Source organism: Pyxicephalus adspersus, chromosome 11, assembly GCF_032062135.1.
Source record: "Pyxicephalus adspersus chromosome 11, UCB_Pads_2.0, whole genome shotgun sequence".
Lineage (NCBI taxonomy): Eukaryota > Metazoa > Chordata > Amphibia > Anura > Pyxicephalidae > Pyxicephalus > Pyxicephalus adspersus.
In genome coordinates this window covers 40,824,327-40,848,498 of record NC_092868.1, presented here as the reverse complement: position 1 = coordinate 40,848,498, position 24,172 = coordinate 40,824,327, and the positions used below count along the sequence as shown (strand labels likewise).

At 39.3% G+C, this 24,172-nt stretch overlaps 1 protein-coding gene across 9 annotated transcripts in view; it reads left to right on the top strand.

Moving 5' to 3' along the window:
• RERE (arginine-glutamic acid dipeptide repeats) overlaps positions 1–24,172 on the top strand; it is a 199,129-nt gene that overhangs the window by 58,722 nt on the left and 116,235 nt on the right. The window contains exon 1 of one of the 9 annotated variants that reach the window (XM_072426380.1): positions 9,721–10,037. The exons of 6 other annotated variants lie outside the window; for them this stretch is intronic. The gene's annotated coding sequence lies outside the window, so the exon portion shown is untranslated. Of the gene's footprint in view, positions 1–9,720; positions 10,045–10,353; positions 10,504–24,172 lie in introns of those variants that run through there. 2 more of the 9 variants (XM_072426382.1, XM_072426383.1) reach the window with 2 other exon arrangements.

The following is a 24,172-nucleotide window of genomic DNA, read 5'->3' as shown; positions in this document are numbered from 1 at the left end:
ATGATATTAACTTGGTGGTTGCTGCAGTACTTGAGGGAGACATCCTTAGCATTCTGCCAAATCCCAGAATGTCTGTGCTCATTCATCTGTATGAAGCACTTTGTCATTTTACACACAGCTATTCACAGCTTGATCTGCCTCCTTCTAGCAAATATTCCCATGTTGCTCTCTGCTTTTCATATAACTTCTGAATTCTGAACAATAATTATTCAGGTTACACCCTGATATTTCCAGATTATGACATGTTTTGTAGGAGTTTATATTGATATACATGAGATTATGTTGCTATTGCAACAAACTGGTTGGCAAAGATGTCCTAATTTACATCATTTATGTTTGCAGCTTTCTTTTTCTTTTTCACAATTCTCTGTGTGTTGAACGTTAATGTTCAGTTTCCCTTATTTATTAGCATTGACTATGCTGCTCTTCAGATTTGTTGAATTCTGATCTGCATACATTAGTATGTGCTGTCAAAATAATGTTTGGTGTTTTATTGCCGTTTTCTGTAGTTACATACTAGTGAGCCTTATTCAGTATGTATATGATTTTACCTTCCATAACACGGCTTTCTTTTTGTTTGCCGCTCTCTTCTATAATTTTTTTTTTTTTTTTTTACATACCTGTGCATCAGGGAATTTGTGTGGTAACTCTTTTAAATGGGTTTATGCAGGAATTTGCATATCTATTTTTCTATCTTTAGTTTTAGCTGTCTAATTGTATCAAAATTTCAGTTTTCTCCTTTATTTTACCTCAACTCTCATGTAATCTCTGACATCCTCTTGTCTGCATTTTACTGCTTTTCTGCTGCATATTCAAAAGATGGGAGGTTTACAGTTTATTTAGGAAGGAATCTTCACACAATGAGGTATGTGACTATTCACTTGATTTATACAAATGTAAAACGAGAATTCTTGTGTATTTAGGCTGCATTGTTCTCAAAGTGAATGGTAATTTACATTGTAAATATGTACAACCTCTTTAGCCCAGCCACCCAGTAGTAGGGCAAGCATTTGATGAACCCAGAAGCTAATCAGACTTCAAGTGACCTCTGGCTCTGATTGCCCCGATAGCAACTTTTAGATTTCAATCCTGAGGGGTTCCTTTCACATAATGCTAAGTTTGAGATTGACATCTTCTATGAGTTAGCCTCAGGCCTGTCCTAAAGACTTGCACCCTTAGACTAAGGCAATGTATAATACAGCTGAGGAAAAGGCTTCGCCCAGTATGTAATGGAAACCTGTGCCTCTCCCACCCTCCTTACTTATAAGTTATATAGAGACAGAAGATTGGAAAAACAAAGCAAAATATGGCTAAAATAATAATCTCCAGCTCTAAATCCTCTAGAGTCACCCTGGGTTGCCGTGTCGGCATATGAGATTTTAGGCACAAGTTGTTAACAGCCTTTTTTTCCCCACTTGTTTTTCTTAACATATTGTAGGTTAAGCCGGAGTTAATATTTGCAGAAAAGACTCTTTTTAAAATATGTGCAGTTTAGGACTTTAGGGTGGTAAAACAACTTGCCCTGGCTATATTACGGTAGATTATACAATTATTCTTTCAAGTCCCAGCTGACCTTGTTTAAATCAGGACTAGCGGTGAGTGAAAGCTCAGGAGTAGTTTGTGAAGGTCAGAAGGGATGAAACCATTTATATTGCCAACCATTATGTTGTACAAGGGTAATAACCTGTATGGGGCATTACATGCTGCATTCTGTCATAACTGCAGAAGACTTTAATATTCTGATGACCCATGAAGCATATCTGTCAGAACTTGTTCGCCCACTGCCTTGTAGTTTAGTTGCCACTGTTATGAGGAATATATTATCTTAGATTATATAGTATCCGCTATAAATATATAGCCACGTTTACAGTCAAGGGTTGAATGGATACAATTAACTGTTTGTTTGTTTTATAGTTAAGATAGAGGCTGCTTGCAGGATCTTCAAGTAACCTGTGTACATATGATACTTAATTTTTTTTGTATTCTGCATGAGCATGGTCAAACAAGCCACCATTCCTCTTCTTATATAAGCAAAATGAGTTTATAATCTGATGATAGAATCATTTTTGTTGTGATCTTTGAGATGACATAACTTTACATCAAGAGCAGTTAGAAAGGTCTTTGATGGCTTGTTTTATAGCTGATTTATTGCTATTTATCTAATGCCTTTTTCAACTCTTATACCTGCAAGAAAACTCTCAAACAATTTTAGGGTCTCAGAAAACCCCTTCTAAAAACATGTCCTCGTTGGGACAAAAAGCTTCTAAATTGGTGCTCAATGGAAAGAATGTTCTCCTATGATGGCTAGAACAGCACCTTAATGATGTAATCATTACAGTAATCTTTTTGGCTCTACCAAATGGTGTTCACCTTATCACTATGCCGACCTTATCAAATGGAGAGGTCAGTCAAGTTTAGGCAACTCCTTGCAACCTCTTGGAGCAACCCTGGTTAAGAAAGGCTCATCTAGGTATTGGTGCACTTCATGACAAATGTTTCTTATGGAGACCCTTCTTTGCATTATGGCTCACATGACAAATGTTAAGAAATTATTTACATGGCTCCAACCAAAATGAAATTAAACTCTTAAGTTAGGATCTAGGTTTTACCAGCACTGCTTAAAAGCCTCCAAAGCCCTCAGGCAGAGATCACATATTAGATTCACCATTTATATTCCTTTTACTGACCACAGCGTACTGCCATGGCTTTGACCAAATGATCCCAGCATACACTGCAGATGAACTCCCGAGTTTTTATGCTCAGTTTTATTATAATGTTTTCCATTGCATTGATGCAGTGCATAAATACCATTTAGGGTAAAATGATTTGTTTCTAATTTGGACATCTTCATATTAGGTGGTATGCTAAAGAAAATTATCATACATACATATGAGCTAGAATATTCACCATGTTAAATGTCCCCCCCCCCCCACAGTCACAAATTCCTGTTTTACCTCAGTTGATAACTGCATCTGTTCAGACTTTATTAGAGACTCTTAAAATGGTTTTCATACAGAGACGCTGTTGATTGCCTGAACAGTATAATTACTGCAATATGTCTCAGGCTGTAGCCCCATTTACAGTGGTGAGTCACACAGGCAGAGCAGCACCCTGTGCAGGTAGGTAATGAATAGGAAGGAATTGATGTATTATTTAGAAAGGATTTGTAACATGCACTGCACACACTGTTGTCTTTCAGCTCGCTTCAACCGTTCTGGAGCCACATACTGTTACAGTGCTCTGTCCCTGGCATCTCAAAGATTTAGTCAGCTGTGTTTACCTGACAAATTTTTCATCAGCTCTTTGCCGCTTTGCCTTTTTATGGTATTTTTGCCTTTGTCGGTTGCGCAGGACCTGGGCCGTCTTTTATTCTGGCAAATAATCAAGCCTTTGTGCTCATTCAAAATGAACGGCATATACAAGATCTGTAAAGTCTATCATAGATACCTGTGGCTCCGGGGAGTAGCTATAAATAAGTGGGACCCGTAGAAAAATAATTATAGGCCCTCCTAAGCAATCTCTTAGGACCATTTCCATCTCTAAGACCGGAGTCATTTTAAAATAACACTAAGTCCATTAATTGCTTTCCAAGCTAACTGGCACAAGTGCCTGAACTATAAATATCAAGTCTGTACTAATTTGCTAAATGGTGTTGCCTCTTTAATACGTGTTGGTATAGCAATAAGGTGGCCTAGTACAAGTTGGGGCAGTTGCTTTGCTTTTTAATGTACACGAGTGCTTTAATGCAATATTGATAGGATATAAGTGGTGCACTCCTAACTCTGTTTTAGACACACTTTACCCAAAGAATATAATTATTACATAGTATTTATATAGCACCAATATATTATGCAGCACTGTGCAAAGTCCATAGTCTGTCACTAGCTGTCCCTCTAAGGACAATCTAATGTCCCTACCATAGTCATATGTCGTTACCACAGTCTAAAGCTACGTACACACGGCAGATTTTTATCGCCCGATAATCGGCATCAGCCAATTATCGGGCGAAAATCTTCCGTCTGTACAGTCGGTGTCGTCCATCGTCCGGACGACTGACCTGCCGGATCCACGGACAATGGACGACAGCTGATCGTAATGAAAGGGAAGGGGAGAGCGCGCAGCAGGGTGCCGCTCCGTCGCTCTCCCCCCTCCCCTCTCCATAGAGCATGAACGGTGCTGTATGTACAGCATCGTTCATGCATCTTGCAGTCCCTTGTCCGTTGGAAAGGATCGTGAAAGATCCTTTCCAACGACAAAAATTGCAAGTGTGTACGCAGCTTAAGGTTAATTGGCTTTCCCCCAAAATTTACCTAACTGAATGTTTTTGGAATGTGGGAAGAAACCGGCGTACGCGGAGGAAACCCATGCAAACACATGCAAAACTCCCATGCAGATCGTGTCCTGGCAGGGATTTGAACCTGGGACCAAGTGCTGCTAAGGCTAGATTTAAAAATTTGTTTGGTGTACCTTGTAAATGTCTTTTCCGCAGAGCCTTATACAGTTCTCTTGGGTAGGAACAGCAGGTTCAAAAAAAGCCTTAGGATTGAATCTGTAATCTGTTTTTGTATGTAACGCACAAGCGTTTTAAGGGTTCCTTATTTGCTATTTTCACATCCTTGGGATCATTTTTGCAATCATGTTTTCCAGTGAATCACACAGGTATGGTTGCCTGGTCTGTCTTAAAGAAAAAATACAATTCTATATAGATTTATGTATATACCCTCTTGCGGCTGCTGTGTGAATTGCTTATTGCTGTAATGAAATCAGATGTTGTCTCACTTAGCAGCATGTAGAGGCCTGCAAACTGCACGGGCTCTACTTGTAACTGCATCCCTTGTCTCTTCTCATTATCTGTTAACGGTGCTCAACATGACACAGTTGTTTGATAAATGGAGGTCGCTGTGAAGTCTCCTGAGCTGGATCATGCAGGAACTGGAATTGATAAAACAGAAACCTTCTTTGGAAAAGGGAACACGGGTTTCGTTCCACTCTGGTGTGTGTATTTTTGTTTGCATCCTGAGCCTTCCAGGGGTCTAACATGATAGATGTGAAGCTGTTTGCCATTTAGACGAGCAATGTAGGAGGCATAATATACAAGGCCAGACAGAAGCATGGCATTTTTCAGGGACACCAGTGTACATGACCAGAAGGCTGTAGAAGCCCTGCTTTGTTACAGTGACATTGTAGAAGCTGGGTTCCTGTCTGCAGTGATAAGAGCACTTAGCCTGTGGCTTTCCATTCTGTTATGTTGTCACCTAGTGTGATCTACTGCTCTCTCCTGATATTTGTTTGAACAATACACAACATCCCTTTTTATTATAGCTGGCATATAAAATCATCAGGGTGTCACTAATGCAGGCGGTTTTGTTTTTGTATCATTTTGGGAGTCATGTTGTGCCATCGGATGTATGTGATGAAGGTTGGAGGGGTTATATTTTTACACAGAGATGAATAGCACAGACTTATTGAACATGATCACTGTTAAAGGCATAGAAAGAATTTAACATCCTGCTGGTGCTTCCTCTAGGTTATCCTTGAAACATTTTCTTTTATTTTGTGATGGAAGCAAAAAGCAGATGAAATGCAGAGACTCTGGGCAGTGGGAGTAATGAAAAAGCAGCTGGAGCATTTCTCTGCGGTTACACCTTGTCCACAAGGACCGGTAAAAGATTTCCACTTGGCTGCTTTTTCTATTGCCTCCTTGAGAGCGAGAGAGCAGGAGGAAAGTTTCATTGAACAGGATCATATTAAATGGCTAATGCCATCATCTGCTTGCTAGCTGTGACTGTTGCATAGACTGCACAGGAAACATGGCTGAACTACATCCCAAAGTGCGTTCTAATGAGAAATGTTAAGCACCGCAGGACCGGTTACATATATGCGACTTTTATTTCTCCTCCCCCATAATTGTAAGGGAAGCATTTCTTCTAAATATTTCTTATTGGTGTAAGTTAGTGATTTAAATACATATTAATTTTTTTTAAAATAGTAAAAAAAACCTAATAAATATTGCCATATTAATTGAGTTTAGCCAAATGGAACCACACCATCCACTGTATCTGGGAGATGTACATGACTGTGAGAATGTTCTTGGAGGAACAAAGCAACTTGTTGCTTCTGTTCTACCCAGCATCATGTCAATCATTTTTTTTCAATATCTTAGGAACACTTCTGAGACCAGAGAGTCCTGCTAAATAGACTAGACTAAATGACACTTTTTGTTCAGAATAAAGGGACAGGTTCTTTTGAAAACCCCTTCACCCACATGTACACATGCTCCTTTGTCCTATGTGAACTTTGTTGTCACTTAAGGCAAAGCTTTTATGACACCTTATAGAAGTCACTGCTTGAACCTAGTATTAGGGAAAGGACCAAAATTTGTATTTTTATGTTAGAAAATATGGTATTAGAAATGTTTTCATTGTATGGCTTTCCTAACAGTTGAGATTTGGTTGCTCGATCCATTAGGAAGCATCTGCACAGCAAATTGTGTCACCTGAATATCTAGCTGCCTTTCAGTCACATCATTTCAGTTTCCTTGTGGGTCTCAAGTGGCATTAATTTTCTGTAATGCTTTTTGATTTTGTAACTGTTTTCATTCAGAAATGGTAATCTGAAAACTTTAAACACCTGAATAGATTACTGTACACAATGCTGCCATTCGTGTTCTATTGAGGGAAAAGCTCTGTGTACCCATATAAAGAAAGGGGAGTCATTCCTGATAATTTTTGAGGAATGGTTTGGGTATTTTTTTATGTACAAAAGATTTAGATAATCGTAATTGTTTCATTATTGTGTAGACAGTTCTTGTAGATCAGTGTTTCTCAACCAAGGTTGCTCCAGGAGATGTTAGGGGTTCCTTGAGCAATTTGTGCCTCTCAGACCAGTTTAGGTGACACCAAGGATTTTCTTTTTTTTTTTTTTTTGGCTGATGTGTAAGGGTGATATTCTTTCCATTAGTCAGAAATATGAGAAGCATTCTTCAGCTGAAATACCGTGACCTGTGGATATAGTAATCCCTGTTATAAAGGTCGGGAAAGGCTAGGGAAGAATCTTGCTTTATGACCTGTACTACATAACGGATGGGGAGAAAAAATCTGAAGTTTAAATTATTCACAAGCAGACATCCTAATGTAAGAGGAGTACCTTCATGATTGTTTCCCTTGTTAAAATAGGGTACATAAAATATTTGACAGATCTGCAATTTGATACCCCAATTTTGTATTTGACTGTTGTAAATATATCTGTGAGTAGTCATCTTGTTTAAAATGATGATGCAGAAGTCTTGGAGTGACCTAGAGACATAAAAGATCATTAGTGTTATTGATCCAGGTCATTTTAGTTCCCTCTCATGGAATGGGTATGTACTTATTAATGGTTTATTTGAGCCACATATTGTCATTTCCACCGTGTTGTTCCACTTACATACTTAAAATTACTGTTGACAGGATACCTTCAATCTTCCCAAGCTTATCTGCTGGGGGGGAAGTTACTTGATTTTGTTTTCTCTTGAACCTTTTTTTCAACATTATTATTAACATTAAACAAGGATTTATATATATATATATAGCGCCTACATAATATGCAGCGCTGTACATTAAATAGGGGTTGTAAATGACAGACAGATACAGACAGTGACACAGGAGAAGACCCTGCCCTGAAGAGCTTACAATCTAGCTAACAAAACATCTCCTGTTTCCATCTAGTAAACAACGTACATTGTTTTTCTCCAACCTAATTTGTTGTCGCCCTCTTATACCATGGCTTTAATTATTTTAACATTGTCCTCTGAGGTCCAGCATGCTTTACTCCTTGAATGAGCATCTTCGTTTGTTTCAATGCTGTTCACTTAAATAAATCCCTCAGCCTAATTTATTTGGTAAATCAAATTCAATATAAATTGTATATACAGTCACTTTAATTTCCAAATACCATCCCATACAAAACTGACCTCACATGCCCATTCCTTTCTGATATTCCCTCCCACATATGCTTTAACACGCTACAACTTTGAAAGCTTTTAAGCTCAATTTCCAAAGTTATGTCTTCAGGCAAACATTGCAACCAGAGCTATATTTTACTCTGTCAATAATCCCTCATTAACTCACTTTGTGACAAGAGTGCAGTGTATCATACTGCTATACAACCTATTTGGGAATGGGTATCTGTTGTACATCGTCTAGTAGTCTGAGACATATGCCCATTTATTGGCACCCTACGTGGTTTCAGGTAGATCATTTTAGGTCTTGATGTGATGCATGATCTGACTGCCCTAGGGGCAATAGGATCAGTTGGCAGGCACAAAGGCGTTACAACCTTGGCTGGGAGTTGTGCTTGCTGCTATGTAGAGTTCTGGGTGTGTAATGGCATAAAATGCTGGAGCAGTACTCATAGAACATGAGAAACATTGTCAAACTTTAGTTCGATCATTCCCCACGATTACCACTGGTTTCTGCCTTTTGGATTTGTGGTCCCCAAATATTCCATCTTGTGTCTGTATACCTCCTTTCTGATATGGGAAAGAGGCGAACACCTTTTAGTGCAAGATGTGATGATAAAACACTTTTTTGCAAATCATGAAACATATTAATTCCTAAAATGCCTGGTTGAACCCTTAAATAACTTTTAGTTTATGCTGGCTTTTAAACATAATAAAAACATTAAGATCAGCCATTAATTTTCAACCATAGTTCTTTGGAACGTTTGTAGGGGTTCCTTTTTCCATTTGGTAAAGCCTGATTAGGGCCAACACCACTTGGTAAAGCCAACTACATGACGCTAATGATTGTAGTTGTCTAAAAGGCTGTTACTCCGTCAACAGGAGTTCCCAAAAACTAGAACATTATTGTAGGGGTAAGAAGGTTGGGAACAGCTGGATAATGGATGCAAGGTTTCTTTATGGTGGTTAGAGAGGTCCCTTCACCTACCATCTGATGGTGACTACCAGGTTGTACCCTATTGGGCAGATCCAGTAGGATGACCCCAGTGAGCTGGCTAGGTGGGTGGCATTTTCGAGACCATTCATTCCTGATTACAACAGTAATAGGGACATTTATCACACAAATCCCTGAATTCCATCAGGGCTTCCCTAAGCTCCATAATTTATTTCAAGGGAATGGCTGGTATAACAATTTTGTTTTCTTGTTTTGCATAGATGTACATCAAAGTTAGAGATAGGTAGATAGGCCAAAAGGGGGAATTGGTACAGCTGGTAGCTTTCTGTGGTAACCCAAAAAGACTAGATCCATCACAATGGAAGATCTGCTTGTCTGTGAGTTAGATCCTTCTCCTTCCATATATGAGATCCCTCCAGTGTTCATTCTCCTAATCTGTAAATTGGATCATTCTCCTTCCATATCCCAGGGATCCCTCCAACATTCATTCTCCTAATCTGTGAGTTGGATCCTTCCCCTTCCATATCTGAGATCCTTCCAGTGTTCATTCTCCTAATCTGCATGTCTGATGTGTACTTGATCAAAATTCCTGGCATTACCCTGAGTCGTCCATCACCCTGCTGACTGTGTGCCATGTGTTATCTGGCCATGCTGTCTATAGAGGAGATGCCATTGATCAGAGAGGGAGGGGCGGCCATTGATCAGAGAGGGAGGGGCGGCCATTGGGGGGTGATGGATCCAGTCCGGGTCTTGCTGGCTGCTCTTCCTGTGGTTAGTAGAGGAGGAGGGCTGGCTGTCCCCTCCCCCGGCTGTCTGGTGCACAGAGTCTGGATCGGGCATGTGGAAGTGTCTGCTGAACAGCTGAAGAGGAGGAGGGAGCCGGAGCGGCATGTGGGGACAAGAGGCGGAAGGGCAGCGCTGCTAATCAGGGACCGGGATCGCTGCTGCCGCCGTTTGCTTGCTGCTTCCCCTTTGTTACCCGGACTCCTCCAGCAGCGTGTTTCTGTCCGGCAGCCATCGCACTCTCCTGGCTTCGGATCTGTCCGGGATCTGTGCACTTCAATCCATGGGGAGCAGCCAGGCCCCGGCCGCAGCTCCAGGACTCCACACGACTTCGCAGGCTGGACACCGCTCGGTTAGCAGGCAAGTGGTGAGCTCCCCTCCTTCCCTCCTGGCTTGGGGGGGTCTGGAATCAAACCACCAGCAAGCACTCTGATCTGGAATTGTTTGGGGGGCTGGGGGGGCTCAGAGCACTTCATGACCTGATAATTAGTCTGGGTGTTTTATTTTGTACTAAAGTCCACCCAAAGTTAGAAATACCTTACAGCGATTGTAATCGGCCACCAGCGTCTTACTTTTCCCATGCACTTGACCGATGGGATGTTGGGGGCGAGGGTTTGGTGCACCCAAAAAATACACTTTCAATGTCAAGTTTTATTGAGAAAGTAAACAAATCAAGCGATCGTTTGGGAAACAATTGATCTCGTCGCTCACTTGAAACCGATCAGATCTTAATGCCTGGAAAAACAATCCAACCCAACTGGAAAAGTGTCAATAAAGATCCCTGATGGTAGCTGTATCCAATCATCTCTTGTGGCCAACACAAAAGGTTAAGCTCTTCCAAAAAGGATTTGGGTTTTGATGTTATGGAAAATGCAACCACAGGGGTGAGACTCTGTGGCCTCCTTGGATCACAGCCAAGCAGGAAGATATGGCTTATGGGGTCCATGGGGGGGTAAGACGCAAATGGCCCTTTTCAACATGCAAAATGTCCATGGGACAAACTCTTAGCTTTTGGGTGGACCAACCCCAAGATTTGCTCTTCCTGGAATGTTTATTCAGAGTTCCTTTATAATAATACACTATGCTGCATTTTTCAGTGGCTCTGTTGATTTGGTTTTGATGGATAGATAGGGCAAAGTGCTTTGTTATTTTTCTTTTCAATTTGGTAAGCATTGTATTGAAGCCTGGTATTACAGATGGATAATGGAGTGAATTGCTGCATCTGATCTTTGTGATTTGTTTCACAGAATCAATTTGTTACATGGTATCAAAATGTTTTCCCAGCCATGATCAGGGTCCTGTGTTGCTTTGGGCAATTGTGTGTAAAGGATCCAGCATGCCCTTGATTTTTCTCCAAGGAGTTGTGTTTGCTCTTAGGGTTAACCAGCACATTTGAGGGCTGAAAGCTGCTTTCATATCCATGATGTCTGACTGAGGCTGTGATTGTATAATCCGTTTGTCTACCTGCTGTAAACATGCACACAGGGCAGATCCTAACAATGGGCTGCAGGCAGAAATGTGTTTTTTGGCCGCTCTCCCTGCCAGCCATGGTGAGTACAGAGGTTTGGACTTCAGTCTGGTGTGTCCTCTCTTACCCTCTTCTAAAGGCTGAAGTGCAGGAGTGTATCTTGGAATGCCTTTCATGTTTAATTGGAGCAGTATTTGGTGCAAGCCTGTAATGTTTACCCAAACCATGTTCTCAGCTGCAGTGACAGACTGGCCCAACCACTTTCTATTTGCTGAGAAAACAGCTAGGTTTTTTTATTTAAACCCCCACCCCCCTTTTTTTCAGCCAGGCACTTTCTAGCCCCTGGAACACATGTGGCTTCACTCATTCACAGCAGAGTGTAATGTCTGCTTGGCTTTTCAACCTCGTGTATTCTAGGCTGGGGGTGGATTGGAAATCCAGAGTGCAGCTTGGAAACCGCCTGTCCATATTTATCACATCCTTCCTAACTGCTAAGAGAAGCCTGTCCAGAGCCCATGGCACTTGACAGTCATAAATTGTTTAAGCTTCTTGCATTCTCATAAATCTTTGCCTGATTTTTTTTTTGTAACTTAACTGTTTAACAGGATTTAAACATTTCACGATTGATTGAAACATTATATTCTAGAACTGCTCATGTACATGAAGTACTTCCAGATTTTTTAGATGTTGCTTTTTTTTTTTAAAGAATACCTAACTTTATGAAATAATCATGGGATCTAAATATCAAACATTGTTTCCTGTGATTACTGGTCAGTTGGGTGTTGGTGAATGCAGTGTGCTTTTCTTGCTGGTTTAACATTTGTAGCTTAGCCAATTAAAAAAATAAGACTTGCCAATTCAGGTGTGAGAAACAATGTTTTAAAATGTTAAATTACCTGGTCTGCTTTTAATTGGTATGTGGTATCGGGTTGCATTGTTAAATCACAATAGAGAGGTGCTAGCGCTTGCCTCTTCCATGATGCTTTGCTCCCACTTGTAACTTTAAAATGTCTCTTGTGCAAGGTGATTGAGAGCTATGCCAAGACCTCTTACTGTGTTTTTGCTTTGTTTCTCCTTGGAGTGTTTGATGGAGGATTGGGAAGCATTTTGTGCTTTTTAGTGAATATTTTGTTTGTAGTTGAGGGTCCTGCAGTCAGCTTTGACTCTTTAAATTAGCAAAACAATTCAGCATACCTTTGATCTATCACTAGCATTAATAAAAGCAAGGGATGTGTCTCAACCTCTGTCCCATCCACTCCCCCTCAAGTATAGTGGGGGCATATGCAGTGTTCTCCCCAGTCTCTTTTAGCTGGGTGCACCACCCGACACTTTTCAGTGACCACCCGGCTATTTTTGTGTGGTTACTGAAGAGTTGGGTCACAATATAGGGGCTGGCATCCTCCTACAATTTCTAGAAAAAATTGCACCCCAGCTGCCGGGGCCAGCATTGTACATGGTAATCGAACACTTGGTTCATTTGTCATTTCCAGCTTGGTTGAAGGTTTAGCCCACTCAGGCCTCTTGTTATTACAATGTTACCATAGGGAGAACACCAGTACTTTCCTGTAGGGGACCAAAGTATGGAATTCACTTCTAGAACACACAGGATGGCATATCGGATAAATGGCTTATGATTTGATCACATGACCCCATGCCCTCCATGTGGTTTATTTGGTTAAACACTAGGTAAACATGGCAGCAACGGTCAAAGAAAACTTTGCTCTCTATAAATATGTCTTTATCAGATTTGGCAGCAAGTTCAGATTCCTACCTCACATTTAGTGTCGCCTCTTTACGTTTGTTTGACATTCGTGATGAATTGCAAAAGGTTTCATTTACTTAGTGGTAAAATAATAGAGGGTAATGTGTTTGTGGGGGAAAAATATACAGTTTATCTGTAGTGTTTTCTTTGCTCACTCATGAGTTCATAATATAATGTAAGGCTGAATTCCAATCGGACTGCTGCAAAACAGATAAAATGGGAGGCATTTGGCCAAGAATTTGTAGTCTTGTCCATCCAGCCCCACAGCTCTGCAGCATACATATCTTTGTCGGGAGCTCAGTGTCCTTATCTCTGTAAACACAGCTTGATAAGTCAGTGAAGTAGTAGTAGAAGTCTGATTAGGTCATCCCTCTGCTCACACTTTTCTCCTATCTGCATGTTCCTGCTCCACAAATGGAGTGCAAATGACGGCTCCATGTGTGGTCTTGCCTTTATAATTACATACAAACTGGTAAAATTGCAGAGCTGCATTCAAATTTGAATGTTATTTTGCTTGAAGTTTAGCTTTACACCCTTGTTAAGGGTCCAGCTGCTGTGCCCTAATCACAAACCTAGCTGACCTGGATTGCAAATCCTTATGCATATATGTGAATGGTATTGCCATTCAGCTGCTTGCCTGGAATTCAGATTGAGCATTACAAGCTGTAACTGGAAACAATGGGTGCACCTGTCATATTTTACAATAACAAAAGAATAAACCTAGCATTGTAAGCCTTGGGCAGAACAAAAGGCTAAGTATCCATTTTACCCTAAGTGATTATTGTTCCTTTTATGTAATGGTGTTCAGATGACAACCCTGTACACTTGCTCACAGATGTGTTTTTTTATACAGGTACTCTATGTATTTACATCCTGTTCTCAGCATTACCTTGCTAGGAAATAAGTGTTGTTAGCAGTTAGTATCTCTGTAGGGAAATGATTGCGGTAAAAGGCAAAGATTAACCAAACTTGTCACAGTTATTGTGCAGTCATCGGTCTCCAGGGTTTACTATCTTTTTTAATATATATATATATATATATATATATATATATATATATATATATATATATATATAGCAGCAGCACTGAAATTTGCTCTTTAGTTCGGAGCCCATGAGTTCACTGCATTTTGGCCAACGGGGTGCTTGGCAGGCAGCACATGAAATGTTATTTGATCTGCCTTCACAATAAAACAGCCTAGTATTACACCATTTTTTCCCCCTGCCTTCCTTGTGGCTGTTGAAAGTGATGCATCAGCTATTGCCGCTCAATAAACTGCTGTGATTGAAGCTGAATACATCAATTTGAATCAGGTTTCAGGATAAATGTGTATCTGTAATCTTCCTTGGGCTCTGTTGGGCTGAATTATGAATAAAGAGAAGTCTGTCGTTTGAAATGCCAATAAGCTATAGACAATTGTAATTACGTGCGTGTCCTCCCTCCCCTCTTTCCCCCTCCACCTCTCCTCCTCTTGTCCTGGCCTGGTTTTACCTTTTCACTTCATATGTAGTCACGGAGTTCATGGTAATTTAGATGGTACGCCTTTGCTACGGGCTCTTGCGTCCATCCGTTTCAATTTTGAAAGTTAAATGACATTCAAAAACAAGCTTCACCTACATTCTGACAATAAAATTTATTGTGGTTTACACATAAAGACCAAAGAAAATGGAATTAGTCTACAGGGATGTGTATATAGATATATAGACTATGACTTATTAATATTACACAGTATTTATATAATGCTGTACAAGTCCATAGTCCTATCACTAGCTGTCCGTCAAAGGAGCTCGCAATCTAATGGCCCTACCATAGTCCTATGTCTTGAATACACTCTAAGGTCAATTTTAGAAAGAAGCCAATTAACCGAACTGCATGTTTTTGTTTGTGGGAGGAAACCGAAGGAAACCCACGTAAACACGGGTAGAACCTGCAAGCTCTATGCTGATAGTGTCCTGGCCATGATTTGAACCTGAGACCTAGTGCTGCAAAGGCCGGAGTGCTAGCCATTGTGCTGCCCAGATATATAGAGATGGATATTATATATATTTTTTATCTCCCTCCTATGTTTATTGGCTCAAATTACATTGATCCATAGCAGTTGGATTTGATTCTGCTGCCCTTCTGGCATTAAGCTTTCAGTTTGCTTTGATAGTCTTCTATTTTACTTGTAGTCTGTCATTCTCTTGTCTTCACTCTGTACATAATATTCTATGATACATTGCTTGCACGCTTGACACGTTCCATAGGCTTTTACAGCCTGTAATAGTGTATTAATCAATATGTCTTCAACCAATGTACAGCTTCTTCCAAGCTGGAAGGTCAATATTACCTCATGAATTATATCTTGGCACATAACATAAAATCTCAAGGTAGGATGTGAGATTTCCAGGAGGGAGGAAAGCCTATTCTGCTGAAAGTGTGTGTTTGTATCAGGAATGCTGAATAGTCCCTATAGCATAGATAAAAATAGATGAATGTACTGGCTAATGTGCGGTGAATTACATTACACCTTTTGCCCGCTATAGACCAGCAACGTATGCGATGCTTGTGGATGAAATTGCTGAGATTTTTCACTGGGTACGTCAGGCCTGATCAGCTGAAAGGAAAAATCCCATGTTCCCTATAGTAGCCAGTCAGAACTCATGATGCGTTTGTCAATCTTGACCATAAAAAAAAGTGGGGGTGTTAAGGGAGGTGGTTGCAATGGGCAACTAATGTATATGTATATCCAGGAACCTTGTTAATGTATAGACTTTTATAGGATTTACATGTCATTCCAAGAAGACAATGGAAACTCATCTGAATTTTAGGCTTCAGAAAAGTATAGTTTCTTGGCTGTTCTATGAATATTCTGGTTCCTGTTTTTAAGTATTTTTGTAGAAGGATGACTAAAACAGCCAGGCAGCTTGCATTTTCTGAAGCATGTGAAGCGTCTTGTAAAATCTTATAGCCATTGTGTTTGGTAGCAGTTGCTTTTTTTGTGATCTTTACAACAAGTAAATCTCTGATCTTGCTGTCTTTTTAGTTTGTCACTTATATTGTGCAGATTTGACGGTTACAGCATGTTGACACAATCTGGGCACAAGCTAACAAGATGGTACAAGCTGTTGACTTTTGTTCTGCAGCATCACTGTGTAAACATATTTTACGAAGGGAGGCAAATAGTTATTTGGAAATTAATCCCGTTTTCATTTGCTACAGAATTGCTCACTGAGTAAAAAAAAAAACCAAGCCCATTCTTCCATTTTAATGAATTATTGAATGCTGTTGAGCAGCAGCGTAAAGTAATGTTAAAGGTTGGCAATTGTCATAACCTCATCCTGGAAACATTGTGACTGTCAGAAATGCCTCCTAAATTTCTGTTAACCTGGGCTGTCTGTATTCTTTAGCCATAGTTTATGTATAGTTTCTCTGTGCACCTAAGTGTTGGATGCCAGGATACCCAGCACATTGTTTCCCCTGGGAGTGAATGAACTCCTGTGTGCCTGGCCCAGCCAATCAGTCATGGCAGAGCAGTGAAAACGGTGAAGAAAAGGAGGAAGAAGATTGCAGAGTTATAGGGTTATTTTTTTGCAGATGGGATATCTCCTGTCCCCTCTGCAATAATGGGTCTGCCAGATAGCAATTTTTTAATTGCTGGGTTTAGTTCCACTTTGAAAAAAGTGGCTAAAGCTCTGCTAAACCCAAACTGTAATCAGGTAAATAAGAGAATACAAATGGTTATGGAGGTTATAGTTATAGAGGCAAAATGGGGGAAAGAACTTCGGTTTCAAAGGCCAAATGTTCTTGGACACTGATTATTTATATTAACACAAACTATTGTATCTGGCCAAAAAAAAAAAAATCCACAAAGCTTTATTCTTGGTTCCCTTTTAGCTCTTGGTTCATTTGTTAAGTGTTCTGTAGCCTTGTATTTATGGAGATCAGACAAATGTACAGAATCAGATCTCATGACAGTGCTTACTTAAAATGCTTGCCTGTTAGCACAGTGGCTCTTGTATTTGAGGGGGAGGTTGGCGTAACTCCATTTCTCTAAAGCTTCAATGCTATTGCCTCTCGTTCCCTTGGAGGACCAGCGTCTTTGAAGTATCTGCAGGTTGTGAAAGAATTTTTCTTGAAATAGCCATCTTTTGGAAAAGTATCCTCCACGGTCCTAAAATGTTTCTGAATATAATTTTTGTTCAATGCAACTACAGGAGATGAAAAGTCTAAAGCCTCGGCAATAATACAATATTGTAGGATCATGAACGAGTATTATCAGGGCTGGACTGTGCATGCTGCTAGATTTATTTTAGGAGTATTTGTTGATTCTCTTCGTGTACTTTCACATCATACCTTTCATGCGCTTACAATAGAATTCAATGATTTCTTCTTCCCGTGTTTGCATTTGATGTTACTGATGTTATAAAAGACTATTTATTAAAAGCAAGCTCCAGTCTTTGGAACTTAAACATGCAGAAGTACATAGTTATACCGGTCGAAATATTCAGCTTAAAGCAGGACTCCAGACAGGCAAAAAATACGCACATTAATGCTGCTAAGTATTCATTAATACACTATTTGTATTGACTTGAATTTTACTTGCCTCTTCCAGTGCCCTGTACAAGCAGCCATTCAGCTGTGCTAATAAAATGGTGGTGTGTGGATAACAAAGTTCCCAACATCGTTCCTCTTTAATGAATACATGACTGATTCACATTGTGGTTAGTCCGATTGGGGTTTAGCCGTTGTAAAAAAAAAAAAAAAAAAAATTATACATCTGCATACAGGCATTTTGATCCAATTGAAAAAAAAAAATCCAGACATGCACCATCCTTGCATCTATGCATCCGTCCATTTTCTGTACCAGAAACCATGATCACCTGTACCAATAGCAAGGGTCTACTGTTTGTGTTCACAGATAAAAACCTGGCACAGGTTCTAACTTTTTCCTTTGCCAGCTAAAACTTGAACAAGAAAAGCTTATGCTTGACATTGGAGTCAATTTAAAATGTAAAAATTCATCGTAATTCATCTGAAAATTTCTAATTGCCTGATTTGTAACTTGCTTAAATTCTTTTCACAGACCAAAGCTTTAAAAAGATTATCAATGTAAAAATTCTCTTTACCTGTTACCTGTTTATTAGTAATTGACTTCATTTTATTGAAGATGGGTCAATATAACCAGGAAACCTCAAAAGGCACATTTGATTCATGTTGTCTTATTGATGGGTTTTCTTTAATGATATACAGATGTCAAATCCATATATGGTACATGATTACCAAAATGTGTACAAAACTTAATCCAAAAATTGCATAGAAACCTCCAATATAAATGTAATTATGTTGTGATTTCATTGAGGGGTCCCTATATTTAAAAAAGAAACGTTTAGCTTTAGATGGAAAGGACCGTGAAAACACCCAAATATATATAATTGCATAGAGCTCCTCAAATAATTTTCCTCTCTTTAACTTCAAAACATTGCCAGGGTTTATATCCGCGATTCATTTTTATCCGTAAAAGCCTAACCACAATTAGGAAACAAGTATGATTTTTCAGTTGTATAATATTTCAGCCTTTTTGTGGTAATGTGCCTTTACGGTTTTTAAAAGCCAGATTCAAGTGTATAAAACATGTAGCTTTAATTGGTTTTCATCTCAGAACTATGTAGCAAATAAAACCGGCTTCTGGAAGAGAATATGCTATTAACAAGACAGGGCAGACAGGGTTATAGCTCTCAATTCAATGTTCAATCCATCCAAAAAAGGCATGGAAACTTCCCTGGGTTGCTCTGACATTGCAGTAATTACATAAACAGGGATATTCTGATTACACCTTTAATCCCATCCATTTTGTAAATTGAGTTTCAAACGCTAGCTTTAGATGCATTAATTACAGGTCTTGTGTTGGAGCTTGTGTCTCTGTAGAAGGCACTCAAACCAGGTAAAAAGGGGATTGTGTCCTCCGATCTGCTCATTGTTGATGGAAAAATTTAAGTGTTTCATGGCTAATATTAGGCAGGGCTGAACTGGACCAGTCTTGAAGAACTAGGAAGATGGTAAACCTAAAGGATTGCATCTAGTAACAGTATGTTATCTAATGGTGGAAAGAGATGGCCAGTCGCTGGTCTCTTCTGAAAATGCTGGTTATCCTACTGTCCTAGCTTCTTCATTAATTTGAGTCCATAACCTGTGATTATAAGGATTTCTGCAAGTGACAAGTCACAGCCCCATGTTTTTTCTTTTCCCAAAAGCACATGGCTCCTGATGTCTAAAGGTTTCCAGCTGATTTTTAGATGGAGGCTTTTGAATGCTGCATTGGTTTGCCAACTTTTTGGTATTAGGAATCCAGGACTTCCAATCTGCTGTCCTCACGTTTTGATTATCGACTTGTTTATCCATGTTGTCTCCATATTGCTGTCAATTATCCATTTTGGGTGTTTTATTAGGAAGACATAACATGCCATGGCCTAGGGATCTTCCAAAGAACTTGCCAAGTGATGATAGGCAAATCCTATATCTGTTGGTTCCAAAGGCCATTGACTGGCAATGATCAAATATGGTTTTGATCCCCCATTTCTAGCGCAACATCTTGAGAACCTCAGTCATTTTGTTACTTTCCATTCTCTAACCTGCCCCATAATTATGATGGAGTATTATCAAACTTTTAAAACTCCTGCAAGATGTCAAGATGTTTAAACTCCATACTGTTAGAATGCAGCTACTGAAAAATCAAACTTGGTTGGCTTACGTTTATCACCTTTATTAGAGCAGGGGTTATAAGAAATGAATGTAAAGATTTTCAAGGTGATTTTTACAGAAAAAATGTTTTTAATCTTTACCTGTAGTTCTGCTTTATTTCCAAAGAGAAGATCTAAGTGGACAAACTGTCTCCACCTACTTTGTTTAGACAAGTTCTCTTTAGCTTCTGCAGGTAATGTCTGAAAAACCCTCGTTGAATTTAAGATTATGATTTTCTTTTGCATTCTGTACATCTCATTTATAATTTATGATGATAATTTGCAGTGCAAGTGCGGAGAAGGCAGAAATCCTGAGGATGTTGCTCTTATAAGCTGTCACATTTCTGTTGGCGTTCAGGATGAGCCTGACTTCCTGAGCCATAGTTTAGATACTTGTATAAACACAGTTTCCATTGGTCTTGGAGGGGAAAACATTTTTAAGCTCTGTCCATAATAGAGAAAATTAGATACAAAGCCATCATTCATTTTCCTATTCAGATAGAGCATCTACAACCTAAATGAAAACGTGATGCAAAAATTAAGGTAAATAACTTTTCAGTCTAATCTAATTTCCTTAGCTGAAAAACTCAATAGCTCAAGCAAAATTTTACATGCACACTTTTCTTTTTCGTGAAGCTACCTTATGAAGACAGAAACAGAGCCTGAAAGGAATATAGTAATAAAATCCTTACAAACTTTAGTTTGTGGGATTACCTGTAGAGTAATTTGGACATGGTGCCTTTATGGTAGGTTTTATTTTGGTTCTTCTAGCCTACTCATTTTAATTGCTTTAAACCAAATTTGTCCGTTTACTGCACTTCTTTCTCCCTGTATATTCCGCAGTCCCCATCCACCTCGTTTATTTTCTACAAACAAGGTTCGTGACTGGTTAAAGCAGAATTTTAATTTAATGTTGCCTGAAATTACTTTGTGTTCTTGTTAGGATCCCCTGGCTATTGGAACGTGGTATACTAACAAAAATGTAACATAACGTTGGTTGGTCTCCAGAGATAGAGTAGCATTTCAAACCATTCCTGAGATTGCCTCTGATGCTCTGGTTTCATCATGTATCCATTTGGAGTTTTGAGATGAATTGTGGGAATGTTTTGAGGCACAGCACAGTCTTATAGTTGTTCAACAATACTGCTAGTCAAACTGTAACAACCAACAATTTCATGATTTGCGTGCGGATAAAAACCACTTTGAGTGCGCCGATTACGTGACGACTTTCAGATGTCAAAACAGACTCGCACATTGAAATGTGTATCCTGTCCGCGGTGTAGCAACCTCTCGGATGAATGAAGCTCAGTGCTGGATTATGTCTTGTGGTTCTGTGTTTATGAAATGACGCTGTCCTTACTTTGCCTTTTCACATTATCTATTTTAATATACTCATGAGACAATCTCTCTGCCCCATCCTTTGTGGGTAGAGTCATTCTCCTTTATGATCATCTTTAAACTTTCAAGATAATATGGCTTTAGAATAGGGGAACTTAGACTTTCCATCCATTTTTTGTTACCAGTAAAGGAAAATATTAAACTACAGTAATTTGGGGAAAAAAAGTTAGTTTTTTTTTTCCCCCCCCTGCTAGGTGCATATACTTTATTTCTTATGCGTATGAATACTCTCCTTTTGTGTGTGATAACTGTGCGAGTAAAAGGGGAAAAGTTTGGCTTCCATGATGTAATGGCAGCTTCCAATGCTTTGCTCAAGCACAAGCTGTGTTTTTAATTAACTTGAAGCATTTGAAGGAGTACACGCAGATTGTCAGGATGCTGCGATCTGGACTTCATATTCGCTGCTCTCCCATAGCAAGTAGAATTAGGTAAGTGTTAATTGGTCATATTTGGTGATTAGCAACTCTTCCTGCTTGGTAATTACACAAGGTCTGTTTTCTTGGATAAATTATTTTATGAGCCTGGATGATCTTTCCAGAATGGGAAATTAGCTTGTTGACATACTTGCAAATGCAGAGATTTTGTGCTTGGGTTTTATAACTTAAAATCAGTGCTTTTAAAGGTAAATTACAGTAAAAACTAGAAACCTAGCCACTAAGATGCACTCTAGAGATGGCGTGCTCTCCTCTTAGGAAGTAAAAAAAAAGCATATTGAAGGCTTTTATAAGAAGTCTGCAGAGTTTTGATTAAATTACTTGTTTGTATGTATTTGTGCTGACCATGAACTTTGGTCCATCTGACTTTGAGTATGTACAGCTATCAGCCAAGTGGTGGGATATATTGAGTAGCATGGGAACAGTGAGTACCTAAGGGTAATGTGTTAACAGCAAAATTGGTAGCCATAAGGATCAAAGTTACTGACTGAACTAACGGTCATCATGTTTGTCACGTTTGTCATCCTTAAATATGTACCATGGTAGTTCTGTTTAGATGAACACAATAATAATTTTTTGACTCCTTTTTAATTTGTCATACCGCTATTGAAGACATGAAGTGTACAGTTGTCCCCTTTGTTATGTAGTTGGCTTATTTTCTGGCCCTTTTGTAAAACCTTGGATTTGTCGCTGCAGAAGCACGAAGGTAAGGATAACCCCTACCCCCTATGGTGCCAGAGTTTACTTAAGTCTTTTGTTTTTTTTTTTTTTTAACTTGGTTTCTCTCAGCAACTTTGCAGAATAGTTAGGCGTAGGAATTTTTCCCCCTCTTCTTTCACATAACGGTAGAAGAGGCTGGTTAAATTGTAGACCGGCAAGAACTCATTGTTTACATAGCACTGTAGTGCCTGAGTGCCACTTTACAATGCAGCGAACATCAGTCTCTGCTGCTCATTAAACATAATCATTATTTACCGGGTTACGGGAACATAAAAGCCTGGAAAAACTTTGCCCTTTGGTGACTGGTGCTTTAGCAGCCTGGTGCCTGAAGGCATGTGATCAGCAGACAGCCGTGCATTTAAAGTGGCTTTTTCTCTAGCTGCTATTTCTGTTTGTTATGCGTCAAACAAGGTATTGTACTCCAGCCCAGAGGACAGGCTTATACTCAAATAGTCTCCGCAATACCCTTGCTCCTTTCTGCGCCATCTTAACAAAGAGTCCCAATGTTTAGGAACTATTTCCCTAAGCACGTTGAGTCTAAAATGGCTCATCACTTAACGGGATTATAATTTTAGTAAAAATAAATTGCTTTGGTGCTGGGAAATAAAAATACCAAAGTTGTCCTACTTTACCTTTTTGATTCTATATCAGGATTAGCAGTTTCAAGGTATAATCCAGTCACATGAAAATTTGATTTAAGTTATCAAGGCACTGTGCTAGGAGTAAGCAAATATATCGCCACAAGTTGTATTGGTAGAAAATAGATTTGAGAGAATAAAGTGCTTACACAAAAATACCTCACTGGGACACCTCTAACAGGATTTTGAAATGATAAACGGTGTACAGTTTTGCCTCAGGGGACACAACTTACAAGATGGTGTGTTTTGTTTGTTAATGTAAGAATCACCCTGATCCTTTGAATAGGTTTGTGTTCCTGTGCTGGCCATTGTAATCTCTGGTTCAGAACTCCGCCCTATGTGAGCTCGCTGTATCTGCACGCTCGAAGGTAGCCGTTCCCACACACATTGGAGCCAGAGAAAAGGTGCTTGTAAGTTGGTCTTAAAAAATATGAATTTTCCTTCTTACCTATGAAATATGCAGAATACTTTATTTACTAATGATTTACATTGTTGGTGGAAAGGCGTTACATGATTGTTATAAGGTAGACCTACTTTTAGAGCTTGTTTATTTGCTCTTAGTGTATGTCTCTCTGTTTTAGGAAACAAAGCAATTTTCTTATCAAGACATATTTATACAATTCGTGGTGTAAAAAGGTGTTTTTGTTAGCGTCAGCTTGTGTATCAGACTCTGCACTTTGTTAAATATTACATGCAGGCTGTACAATAATGTAATAATGGTGATGGAAAGGTTTGTTTCTATCCCAGTATTTAACAGGAAAAGCACAGCAAGAACCCTATTGTAGTTTTGAATAAATAGCATTGGACAATTACACTCATGAAATGCAAATGCTGGGGGTTGGCTGATAGAATTGAGACCAAATGAAATGGTGCACTTGCATGTTTCAAACCTCAGGCTACCAGGAGATAAAAAGCTTGTTTGATTGGGCATTGTAAATCGTATCTAAGATAATATTTCTTACTAGGCATCTTTAAATTGTGGTCAAAACAATGGGAAGTGGCGCACACTCTGGTTATAGTGATTGTAGAACATGGCCCCACCCCTATCAAAATGTAAAGGTAGTTTGTTGGAATACTTGGAGTCACCAAGCAAATTTTAAACCATATAATGTCATTTGAGCAAATTTTTAATGCAACTGCAGTGTTAAACCCAGAAACCTTTTTTTTTGCTAGGTGAGATGAAATTGTAGGTGGGGTGGCAGCTCATGTATTGTGAGCCAGCTCATCAGCAACTACCCTAAAACAGCTGGGGGGTTATCGATAAGTGCTGGGTGGTGTGCCTCAGCTAAAAGGGGCTAGGGAGAACACTGAACTGCTTTTTATTAATCACTCCTAATATGATCTAACCCTTACAGG